The sequence below is a fragment of the Rhinopithecus roxellana genome, chromosome 3, assembly GCF_007565055.1.
Source record: "Rhinopithecus roxellana isolate Shanxi Qingling chromosome 3, ASM756505v1, whole genome shotgun sequence".
Taxonomy (NCBI): Eukaryota; Metazoa; Chordata; class Mammalia; order Primates; family Cercopithecidae; genus Rhinopithecus; species Rhinopithecus roxellana.
The window spans coordinates 2,582,334-2,595,125 of NC_044551.1; the positions used below are offsets into that span (position 1 = coordinate 2,582,334).

General features: G+C 42.0%; 1 protein-coding gene across 2 annotated transcripts in view; it reads right to left on the bottom strand.

Annotated features, from left to right (window-relative positions):
• The window catches only part of SV2C (synaptic vesicle glycoprotein 2C), a 276,999-nt gene that overhangs the window by 29,004 nt on the left and 235,203 nt on the right, over positions 1 to 12,792 (bottom strand). The window lies entirely within an intron of this gene.

The following is a 12,792-nucleotide window of genomic DNA, read 5'->3' on the forward strand; positions in this document are numbered from 1 at the left end:
CCAAACTCTTCTCTCAGGAACAAAACAGGCATAAAGCACAGTTCCTTAGAGAGAGGCAGGTCACCTCTGCTCAGTGTGGAAAAAGCTGGGCCACCTCCTCTTATCCCAGGCAAAGGGTGGAGAGGGTGATATAGAAAAATTGAGCAGTTTCTCATCTCTTTACAAGAGTGACTTGTTATTTTATTTTGTAAATTCCCATGATTTCAGAAACATCTATGTTTATTTATTTATTTATTTATTTTTATTTTTTTGAGACGGAGTCTCGCTCTGTCGCCCAGGCTGGAGTGCAGTGGCCGGATCTCAGCTCACTGCAAGCTCCGCCTCCTGGGTTTACGCCATTCTCCTGCCTCAGCTTCTGGAGTAGCTGGGACTACAGGCGTCCCGCCACCTCGCCCGGCTAGTTTTTTGTATTTTTTAGTAGAGACGAGGTTTCACCGTGTTAGCCAGGATGGTCTCGATCTCCTGACCTCGTGATCCACCCGTCTCGGCCTCCCAAAGTGCTGGGATTACAGGCTTGAGCCACCGCACCTGGCCGAAACATCTATGTTTAAATGGAAATTTAAATTTCATTCCAAAGTTAAAAGTATGACAGGCTGAGCATGATGTCTTATACCTGTAATCCCAGAACTTTGGGAGGCTGAGGCTGGAGGATTTCTTGAACCCAGAGAGTTTGAGGCCAGCCTGGGCAACATAGCAAGACCCTGCCTCTATTAAATAAATAAAGAGGAAAAAACTGTTGTAAGTGCAACAATATATTTAGATTTTTTACTCCCTATTTTCTTTAATTAATTTATTTTCATGCTGTTTTATTTTTTATTTATTTATTTTCTATTTTACTTTCAGTTCCAAGATACATGTGCAGAATGTGCAGGTTTGTTACATAGATATACGTGTGCCATAGTGGTTTGCTGCACCTATTGACCCATTATCTAAGCTCCCTCCCCTCGCCCCCCACCCCCAAAACAAGCCCTGGTGTGTGTTGTTCCCCTCCCTGTGTCCATGTGTTCTCATTATTCAACTCCCATTTATGAGCGAGAACAATCGGTGTTTAGTTTTCTGTTTCTGTATTAGTTTGCTGAGGATAACGGCTTCCAGCTTCATCCATGTCCCTGCAAAGGACATTATCTCATTCCTTTGTTATGGCTGCATAGTATTCCATGGTGTATATGTACCATGCTTTCTTTATCCAGTCTATCATTGATAGGCATTTGGGTTGGTTCCAAGTCTTTGCTATTGTAAATAGTGCAGCAATTAACATACATGTGCATATGTCTTTATAGTAGAATGATTTATATTCCTTTGGGTACATACCCAGTAATGGGATTGCTGTCAAATGGTATTTCTGGTTCTAGATCCTTGAGGAATCGCCATACTGTCTTCCACAATGGTTGAACTAATTTACATTCGAACCAACAGTGTAAAAGTGTTCCTATTTCTCCACAGCCTCACAAGCATCTATTGTTTCTTGACTTTTTAATAATAGCCATTCTGACTGGCGTGAGATAGTATCTCATTGTGGTTTTGATTTGCATTTCTCTATGATCAGTGATGTTGAACTTTTTTTCATATGTTTGTTGGCCATGTAAATGTCTTCTTTTGAGAATTATCTGTTCATATCCTTTGCCCACTTTTTGATGAAGTTGTTTGTTTTTTTTCTGGTAAATTTGTTTACATTCCTTATAAATTCTGGATATTAGACCTTTGTCAGACGGGTAGATTGCAAAAATTTTCTCCCATTCCATAGGTTGCCTATTCACTCTGATAGTTTCTTTTGCTGTGCAGAAGCTCTTTAGTTTAATTACATCCCATTTGTGAATTTTGGCTTTTGTTGCAATTGCTTTTGGTGTTTTCATCATGAAGTCTTTGCCCATGCCTATGTCCTGAATGGTATTGCCTAGGTTTTCTTCTAGGGTTTTTATGGTTTTAGGTTTTACATTTAAGTCTTTAATCCATCTTGAGTTAATTTTTGTATAAAGTGTAAGGAAGGGATCCAGTTTCAGTTTTCTAAATATGGCTAGCCAGTTTTCACAGCACCATCTATTGAATAGGAGATCTTTTCCCCATCGCTTCTTTTTGTGAGGTTTGTTGAAGATCAGAGGGTTGTAGATGTGTGGTGTTATTTCTGAGGTCTCTGTTCTGTTCCATTGGTCTATATGTCTGTTTTGGTACCAGTACCATGCTGTTTTGGTTACCGTAGCCTTGTAGTATAGTTTGAAGTCAGGTAACATGATGCCTCCAGCTTTGTTCTTTTTGCTTAGGATTGTCTTGGCTATATGGGGTCTTCTTTGATGCCATATGAAATTTAAAGTAGCTTTTTCTAATTCCGTGAAGAATGTCAGTGGTAGTTGATGGGAATAGTATTGAATCTATAAATTACTTTGGGCAGTATGGCCATTTCTACAATATTGATTCTTCCTATCCATGAATATGGAATGTTTTGCCATTTGTTTATATCCTCTCTTATTTCCTTAGGCAGTGGTTTGTAGTTCTCCTTGAAGAGTTCCTTCAAAGCCCTTGTAAGTTGTTTTTCCAGGTATTTTATTCTCTTTGTAGCAATTGTGAATGGGAGTTCACTCATGATTTGGCTCTCACTTGTCTATTGTTGGTGTAAAGGAATGTTTCTGATTTTTGCACATTGATTTTGTATCCTGAGACTTTGCTGAAGTTGCTTACCAGCTTCCTATTTTCTTTTATTAATTAACGTGCTAGGTCTTAAATAAGAAGAGCCCACACAATTTTCTCAGAAAATTAGGAACGATGAGGTTATATCCGTTGTCTTTCAGATACTATGGAGGTGAAATACTGTGCTATCTTGCCAAGTATTTTTGGTAGCAGGCAGAAACTGAATACTGAGCGGGGGAGCACACCAATGAGCTGATGTAACATTTGGGAAATGAAGTCCAAGAAAATATGACAGAAGAGAATCAACTGTGGGCCTAGGAAGATCTTGTTCACTCTCTTTAAGATATGCAGGTACATAAGTAAGACACATCCCACTTAAGACATTTTTTAAAAAAGAAAAATTTTGTTATCTTTAGTACACATGAACAAGTGATCTTCTAGGCAGAAAAATTATTATTATTATTTTTGAGATAGGGTCTCACCCATGTCACCCAGGCTGGAGTGTAGTGGTGGAATCTTGGCTCACTGCAGCCTCAATCTACTGGGCTCAAGGGATCCTTCCACCTGAGCCTCCTGAATAGTTTGGACTAGAGACATGCACCACCATGCCCAGCTAATTATTGTATTTTTTTTGTAGAGATGGGGTTTCATCATGTTGCCCAGGATGGTCTCAAACTCCTGGACTCAAGTGATCCTCCTGCCTTGGCCTCCCAAAGTGCTGGGATTACAGGTGTGAGCCACCATTTCCAGCTGAAACTTAATTTTGTTCATGAGCCTGCATATACCACTGACATCATGAGGGAGTATGAATTTCCTTCTGACTTTATGCTAGTTTACTGTTTTTTGGCCGTCACTGAATTAAAGGCACATTGAATACAGGGCAATTTTTGGATACCTTTTTTTTTTTTTATCCTAAGAGGGAAACTCATCTTATAAGCTGCAAAATGCAGCACTTAGTACACATCTTTCTTGGATTGATTTATAAATTTGTAAGTGTGGGTTTTTCTTTGACAAGTCATAACTACTCATCACTACTTGTACTGTACCTAATGATAGTTTCCACAATGTGTGTACTCTTCATAACCGAGATATTTATTGTGGTTATTATCCAACCATCCTCCTTTCTGCACCATGGGAAAGGAATAAACGCTCCTCCCTGAGCTGCACAAATCCAGTCTGTGAGTTAGTGCACAGCCAGTGATTTTGTGGTTTAGATCACACCTAATAAAGGGCAGCAGGCACTGATTTTCTTTTTGGCTAAGACACCTAGAAAGTAGAGTATGCAAACTCCTGAAGTGAGGCAAAGTTGCCAACTGTTTGGAATATGGGAAGAGTGTGATGGAATCTCTGACTGAAAGAAACAAACTTCTTGAGAAGAGGGAAAGCTAATTTCGTATTCTTCCTCTTCTTTTTTAAAGCAAGAGACTAGTAATGGCAACAACCACTAAAAACATAAGGAGATTTAATATACTGATAACTACTTTCAAATGAAATTACTTGAGCCTATCTGTTGGGTACCAAAGAAGACTTAAGTATACTAGAATGACCCCATCACCACCTCACCCACCTCCATGACTATCTTTTTGCTATTTTTTAGAAAAACAAATAGATGCTTTTGAACAGCTTTAGGTTTATAAGAAAAAAAGTGAACAAAAAGTAGAGTTCTCTTATACCCTCAGTTTCCCCTATTAACTTCTTGCTTTGGTATGGTACATTTGTTACAACTGCTGAGCCAATATTGATACGTTGTTATTAGCCACAGTTCAATTTACATTAGGGCTCACTCTTGGTGTTGTACATTCTATGGATTTTGACACATGTATAATGCATGTATCCATTATTACAGTATCATGTAGAATAGCTTTACTGCCCCAGAAGTCCTATGCTCCATCTATTCATTCCTCTCTCCCCCAACCCTGAACAATCACCGACCTTTTTACTGTTTCTATAGTTTTGCCTTTTCCAGAATGTCATAGAGTTGAAACCTCACAGTAGGTAGCTTTTTAAAGACTGACTTCTTTCACTCAAAAAAAAAAAAAAAAAAAAAAAAAGAAGACAAGGCTCTTGCTATGTTGCCCAGGCTGGTGTTGAACTCCTGGGCTTAAGCAATCCTCCCACCTCAGCCTCCCAAAGTGCTGGGATTACAGGTATGAGCCACCGCACCTGGCTTTTCACTTCATTAAACTAACATTTTAGTTTCTAGATTCTAGTGTCATAAACGACCAGATACATTTTGTAGCAGTAAGATAAGCTGTATTCTTCTGGGGAAAATGGCCTGTGTGTATGTTGCTGATAAGAAAAAGGAAACCATTTTTCTGTCATGAAGAAGTCTCTCAATGCTTCAATGCTGAAACTGCAGAATGACCCAGATAGGATTTACATCTAGGTTAAAATAACCATATTGTCCCAAGTGACGAACCTCTGGTATAACCCAGAATAGGGTATAAAATGTGGGCAGCTATCTCCTTGTATCACTGAAACTGTACTCGAGGAATGGATGACTTCCTGAGATTCCTGGGCAGACTAAAGGCAGATGCGTTTGGAGCATCTGGTATTTGAGGGTTTTGAAAAGGACGATCAACTCCTTACGTTTTAAGAATCTCCGTTTTCATTACCAAGCAAAGGCAGTTCTTTAGATGAAAATCTGGTGTGGATGCAAAGCACACAGCCTCCGTAAATTAGTGTTGGCATTCAAGAAAACGTGACTACCCTTTCCTTGGAAAAGTAAATTCTTCTTTCAAATATTTGCAGCTGAAGGGTGTAATTTTTCCTTTTTTCTTTCTTTTTTATTTTTCTGAGACGGAGTCTCGCTCTGTCGCCCAGGCTGGAGTGCAGTGGCGCAATCATGGCTCACTGCAGCCTCGACTTCCTGGGCTTAGGTGATTTTCCCACCTCAGCCTCTTGGTAGCTGGGACTAAAAGCTTGCACTGCCACACCCAGGCAATTTTTTGTAGAGATGGTAGTTTCACCATGTTGCCCAGGCTGTTCTCGAACTCCTGAGCCCAAGTAATCTGCCTGCTTCAGCCTCCCAAAGGGCTGGGATTACAGGCATGAGCCACCACACCCAGCTGGGCATGATTTTTCAATGCAACAGAAACACAGCTATATTAGAAAACAATTCATAAAGTGACTCTCCCTTGGGGTTATCTGTTTACAAAATAAACAGGCTTTTAGTTCATTTACTTTCTGTTCTTACTTAAAGGAAACGGTATTGCTTCTGCAGACACCCAAAGTAAGAGTCACCTTGTGCTCATAAAGTCCTTTGAGGGTGGGGAGCTCAGAGCTTGCAGAACCCAGACTTGCTGACTTCTCAGCTGTAGAATGAGCTAATGCACTATTTTTCAGATCAAATATGTTTTCATGCCTTCTCTTAAACAACAAGCACTGAAGGGAAAGAATGAAATGATCTAGTGTCATTCTATTGCTCCATCCTTTGCTCCTCATCTCTTCAGCCAGAAGCCTTTGCTCTCAATTTGTACTCAATCTACTTATTTAAAATTTTAAAATATAAATTATTTTCCCTAAAAGTACCCTGTGACTGCAGCTGCCTTGCTGCTCATTCCATTAAGGTGGCTCTCCTCCCTGCATCATAAACTTCCTTGGTCTGAGACACATGTGCTGGTATATAGAACTGGTTGGCAGCAGCACGTAGACTCAGCTGATGGGGATGTAGCCACCTCTGCAGCTGGACAGTGGCTCCTTCTCTGGGGCCTTCATGATTTATTGTGTTCTAGTTTATTTATATTGTTTCATGCTGTTTTTATCTTTCTTTCTTTTTGAGATGGAGTCTCACTCTATTGCCCAGGCTGACATGCAGTGGCATGATCTTGGCTCACTGCCTTCCAGGTTCAAATGATTCTCCTGCCTCAGCCTCCCAAGTAGCTGAGATTACGGGTGCGCACCACCATGCCTGACTAATTTTTGTGTTTTTAGTAGAGACAGGGTTTCACCATGTTGGCCAGGCTGGTCTCGAACTCCTGACCTCATGATCTGCCCTCCTCGGCCTCCTAAAGTGCTGGGATTACAAGTGTGAGCCACCACATCTGACCCATTTTATGTTTTAATTGGTGGTGGGGAAAAGAAAACTACTGGCTCCATTCTGGATAAAATGAGGATAATTTTTGTCATCACATCCAGCATCTTTGTGGATTTTTCTGTCTTTAGTGCAGGGCCAGATGTATTTTTTTTTTTTTTTTGAGGCTCCTAGGAAGAAGAAAAGGGCATTGAAAAATGGTGGCACTTAGGGCAGTGCCTGGCATGTGGTCGGCACCATGTGACTATTAGCCATTGTTTAAACACTGGCTGAATATCTACCCCACCAACTGATGAGATTATTAGAAAAGAACAATTAAGTGCCACATTTTTGAAACAGGGCCTTGCTCTGTTGCCCAGGCTGGAGTGCAGTGGTGCAATCATAGCTCACTGCAGCCTCAACCTTCCCCAAGTGATCCTCCCTCCTCAGCCTCCCGAGTAGCTAGGACCACAGGTGTGTGCCAGCAAGCTCAAATAGTTTTTTTCATTTTTTGTAGAGATGGAGTACCCAATATGTTTCCCAGGTTGGTTTCCAACTCCTGGGTTCAAGTGATTCTCCCACCTTAGCCTCCCAAAGTGTTGGGATTACAGGCATGAGCCACAGCACCTGGCCTAAGTATACATTTTGAAAAGGACTGAAATGGTGTAGATCCAGATTTAGCTCATAGAATTCACCTTTTATGGCCGGGCGCGGTGGCTCAAGCCTGTAATCCCAGCACTTTGGGAGGCCGAGACAGGCAGATCACGAGGTCAGGAGATAGAGACCATCCTGGCTAACACGGTGAAACCCCGTCTTTATTAAAAAATACAAAAAACTAGCCGGGCGAGGTGGCGGGCGCCTGTAGTCCCAGCTACTCCAGAGGCTGAGGCAGGAGAATGGTGTAAACCCGGGAGGCGGAGCTTGCAGTGAGCTGAGATCTGGCCACTGCACTCCAGCCTGGGCGACAGAGCGAGACAAGGTCTCAAAAAAAAAAAAAAAAAAAAAAAAAAAAAAAAAAAAAAAAATTTACCTGTTATAGGGTAAAAGTGTGTGTGGGGGGTGGTTCTTTTTATCTAGTCTAAATTTTTGGAAATAAGCTTTTTCTGGACAACTCAGTTAAATAATTGGTAGAAGTTACAAGAGGGATACTCAAGACTCAGCATGGGACATTTTGAAAAGTACAGGCAGTCCTTAAATCAAGAGGACATTGTGATCTGAAGATTCATCTGGAAGTTGGTTATTTGAAATACACAATGAAATTCATTTATCTTAGAGAAAAAATATTAAAAATGATGGCTAGGTCATCAGGTTATCCTAAAAGAACTTTTGTAACACTGAATCCATCTAAGCTATCACACCACAATGCTAAGAGTACAAGAAACCCTTAAATATTTGTCTAATAAGCAGATTTGCCCTTAATACACTCCTAATTTACATATTCTTCTCTGCATTTTTTCATATTCATATAATCATTAAATATCTGCTAAGTGTCAAACGCTGCACTAAGCTCCAGAGACCCCAAAATTAATAAGATGAAACCTCCATTTGCGCTAAGATGGGTGAGACGAGATCATGGTAACATACGTGCTAAGTGCAATGTTAAAGATACCCACAAAGTATTATGGGAGCAGGAGAATAGAAAGTGATATCGAGCTGAGGGTAGTGGCAGTTGAAGGAAGGCTGCTCAGGGTGAGTGGACAAGACTCGGATTGGGCTTAAAGGAATAGTAGGAGCTTGCCAGGAGTAGGATGGCATGTGGATAGGGGTGTTCTCTCTCTCCCAGTACTCTCACATCTCCCTAACTTCCCTCATGGTACCCACTCAGGTTTGCCTTAGACACACCCCTAAAGGCTTCTTGAGGGCTAAATGGCTTATATCCCTCCAGTCCCTACATAAATTTCCTACTCCCAAGCAGTTGTTTTCAACTTGGGATTAGGATAGCAATCTGATTGAACCAAAGTGCATGGACACGTATAACCATGCCCTTGCCTAATGATGCTTAAGCCTAGGTGCATAAGAATCACCTGGAGGAGCTTTCAAACCATAGCGATGTTTTCAATACTGATGCCTAGGGCCACATGCACAGAGATTCTGAATTTATTGCTCTACTGGGCCCAAGCATTAGTATTTTCTAGAAGCTCCATGTGACACGAATGTGTATCCAGGGTTGAGAATCCTGCTGTCTTCCCAGGGATGTCTGCATTCTTTGAATTGATGTGGGTTTCATATACAAAGGAAATTATAAAAGCAAAACATCTACTCCACCCTTCTCACAAATGGTTTTCATTTCTGAATTCCCTTTAGTGTACTTCCAATCATATAAATCACAGGAAATCAGAGGATTTAGACAATTTTGCTTTCTGCTTTTTTTCCCATTCATATTACTGTTTTCTCATGTTGGTGTTTTGTTTAAAATGAAATGATTTATTTAGCATGGAACATTATTCTTGTAAACATGCCATTGGCTAATGGGAGCTTTCCAAATTTGGGGTAACATAAATGATACTGCAATTAACACCTTCACATATACGACCTGCTTCCTTTGTGTGTGTTCATTAGGGAATATCAAGCAGCATAAAACATCCAAAGGAAAGTGTTTATGATGTGATGCAGGAGATACTGAGGCCAGCAAAGTAAGTTTTGCACACTGGAGAGGAGAGAGAGAGGCACCCAACCCAAAGGCCTCCCATCCCCTTTTTCTTCTCCCTTCCTGCTTAGGCTTTTATTAAATTCCCCTGTTTACTCTGCTTCTCATAGCACAGAGCTTAATTCATTTCACCAGAGGCAGCTTCTCACCTAAACTGAATTGTTTCCTTCTCTTCCAACTCTTACTCAGTTGCCTCAACTTGATTGCCTCCACGCTACCCTTCCCACTCCCCTCCAAGGGCTGGTTTATACCAATCTTGCACATCTCCTTGTCCAGAATTAGCCTTGTTTAGGTCCTGGTCACCTCTGGGGGAGTGCAGCCAGATAGCCTTTGTAGTCACTCAGCACCACCTCTTCTCAGGACCAGAACAGATGCCTATGACACTTATTAAATGAAAGCCTGAGCTAACAAATTTCCTGAGATCTTCCAAATATGTTGGAAGTAGACTTTTGTAATAGACATTTTAATGGAAATTAGTTGGGTAATATTTGTTTTTCTGATGCCAGACTATCATATTGTTTTTTTCCAGAGGAAAAAAAATGAATTTCATATTCTTAAGTCAGAAAATACTGAATTCAATTGTTTTCTAATCTTCAAAGAAAGAGAAAAATCTGTCTTACCCTAGTATGTATTGTGTGTGTGTGTGTGTGTGTGTGTGTGCACGTGCGCATTCGTGTGCCTGGTTATGCTCCTTAAGGAGGGCAAGGCGGCATCCTGCACCCCTTCGAGCAGGGCCTTCCTTACACCCAAGTGGAGAAGGACTCACCTACAAGTTGTGGGCTGAGAGGAATCCTTGGGCCCCAAGTAGCCCTTTATCTCCCTCCCATCTCCACCACCATCAAGGGGCTTTCAACTGCTTATTCCTGTCGAAATCAGATATTCTGGGAAGGTAATAACGGGAGCCTTTATGTCTTGTTTATCTGATTAATCTAGCTAGGGAGTGAGGGCCTGGGCCAGGGTAAATAATGATAGAATGACTGAGCACACCTTGGAGTTCATCTATGGCCAAGGTCATGAACATGGCTGTGCATCCCAACAGCCAGGTGAGCTGCTTAAAAATAGATTCCCACGCCTACTGGGAGGGGAGGTAGACATGTCTGTGCTGGGAGCAGCACCACTGAGTCAGACATCTGGGTTTGAGGCTAAGTGATCCGGGACAAGTTACTTCCCCTCTCTGTGCCGCATTTTCCACACCTGAACATGGGGTAAGAATACCTACTCTTACAGGATTGGGATGAAAATTAAGTAAGTTGAGATCATTTAAAATTTCCAGCATAGTGCCCGACCTACCCTCCACTGCACAGATGAGGAAACCAAGGCTCAGAAGGGTGAAAGAGCTTTTCCAAATTATCTAGCTATTTTTCTGGCAGTGACTGCACCTGAATTCAGTGACTCCTAGATCAGTGCTTTCCTCCACTCTGTTGATGAAGTAGAGGGAGAGGAGGAGGTGGATCTCTGATAGGCAATGCTTTATGAGGAATGGGGAGCTGACAGCTGAAGGATCAGGAGGTCTCAGGCTGTGATGGAAGATGTGGAGAGGGACCCAAAGGACAAGAGAGAGAGGACTAAAGACCAGTGCTCCCTCCCTTACACTGTTCTAAATTCTCACACTGGAGAGTGGGAAGGCTGGACCCCATACCGGGAGGAAAACTACCATCCATAGCCAAATTAACTCTCCTTTCCTCTCCTCTCCTCTCCTTTCCTCTCCTCCCCTCCCCTCCCCTTTCCTCTCCTTTCCTCCCCTCCCCTCCCCTCTCCTCTCCTCTCCTCTCCTCTTTTTTGAGACAGAGTCTCTCTGCGTCGCCCAGGCTGGAGTACAGTGGCGCAATCTCTGCTCACTACAAGCTCCGCCTCCCAGGTTTGTGCTATTCTCCTGCCTCAGCCTCCCAAGTAGCTGGGACTACAAGTGCCTGCCACCATGCCTGGCTAATTTTTTTGTATATTTAGTAGAGACAGAGTTTCACCGTGTTAGTCAGGATGGTCTCGATCTCTTGACCTCGTGATCCGCCCACCTCAGCCTCCCAAAGTGCTGGGATTATAGGTGTGAGCCACTATGCCTGGCCCAAATTAATTTTCAAATGCATATTTCATTCATTCATTCATTCACCAAGAGTTATGGCAGTAAGTAAGGAAGACAGTGTCCTGCCCTCAAGGAGCTAACATTCTAGTGAGCTAAACAAGTAAACATGCAACCTAACATCCTCTCATCATAAGGTCTGGGTGATAATTTGCTTTAAGTACTTCAGTATAAACAATATGATAGAGAAATTATCTCTAATGCATACCCATATAATTTATTTATTTATTTTTTATTCATTTATTTATTTATTTTTTGAGACAAAGTCTCGCTCTGTCGCCCAGGCTGGAGTGTAGTGGTGCGATCTTGGCTCACTGCAAGCTCCGCCTCCTGGGTTCACACCATTCTCCTGCCTCAGCCTCCCAAGTAGCTGGGACTACAGGCGCCTGCCACCATGCCCGGCTAATTTTTTGTATTTTTAGTAGAGACAGGATTTCACCGTGTTAGCCAGGATGATCTTGATCTCCTGACCTCATGATCTGCCTGCCTCAGCCTCCCAAAGTGTTGGGATTATAGGCGTGAGCCACCGCGCCCGGCCGCATACCCATATAATTTAAAGCACATGAATCAAGAATCAACAGGCCAGAGATGGTTACTTAATGCTTTAAAGATCATTTTATAAATCTGCATGAGAAGGTTTGTTAATAACAATGGAGACGATTTTTTTCACTGGCGATGTGAGTGCTGCTGTTCTGTATAAGCAACGATTGGAAAGAGTGTTCTGCCCTTAGCCTAATGAACATACAAGCGTCCTCCAAGCCCCGCCCCCTCAAGTTGGTGAAATGTTACTCCTAGTCTAGACTCCAGATTCTAGAGCCCCCTTATCCTGCACCTCTCAATTAAAGGGGGATTCCCTTGTTTGGCTGGCTCACAAGTCTGGTGGCCCTGCTGTCAGCATATCAGCACATGGCCCTTTCATGAGAGGGCTTGCTCAGTACCCAAGGACAGCGAGATGGACTTCCTTGGAACTCAAAAACAGAATTTATGACTGTTTTTGTGCCTGTACATTTGGCAGGATTTGCTTCCATTGTAATATATTGCCTGGTGGCAAGGTTGTGGGAGCAGGAAGCATGTATTCCCCACCCCCTCACTCTCTACTTCTAACTACCAGAGACAAAAAGAATCTGACATTTGCTGAATAGCCAAAGCATAAACATATATGATATAATGATAAGGCATATAAAGAAAAATCAAGCAAAGCAAAGGGCCAGGGATGGAGTGGATTACATAGGTTGGTTAGTTGCGATAGCTGAAAGATTCCCTGTACCAAAACCTTCACAAATAAGTGAGATATTTATCTTTATATTAGATGTAGAATGTATTCAAGAAAGAATGAACGAAACTGCCATTATAGAATACCAAATGATGATAGTGAAGAGAATTCTAGAGCTAGAAAGGCCCTGAGATACTATTTATTTCATTCTCCTCATTTAA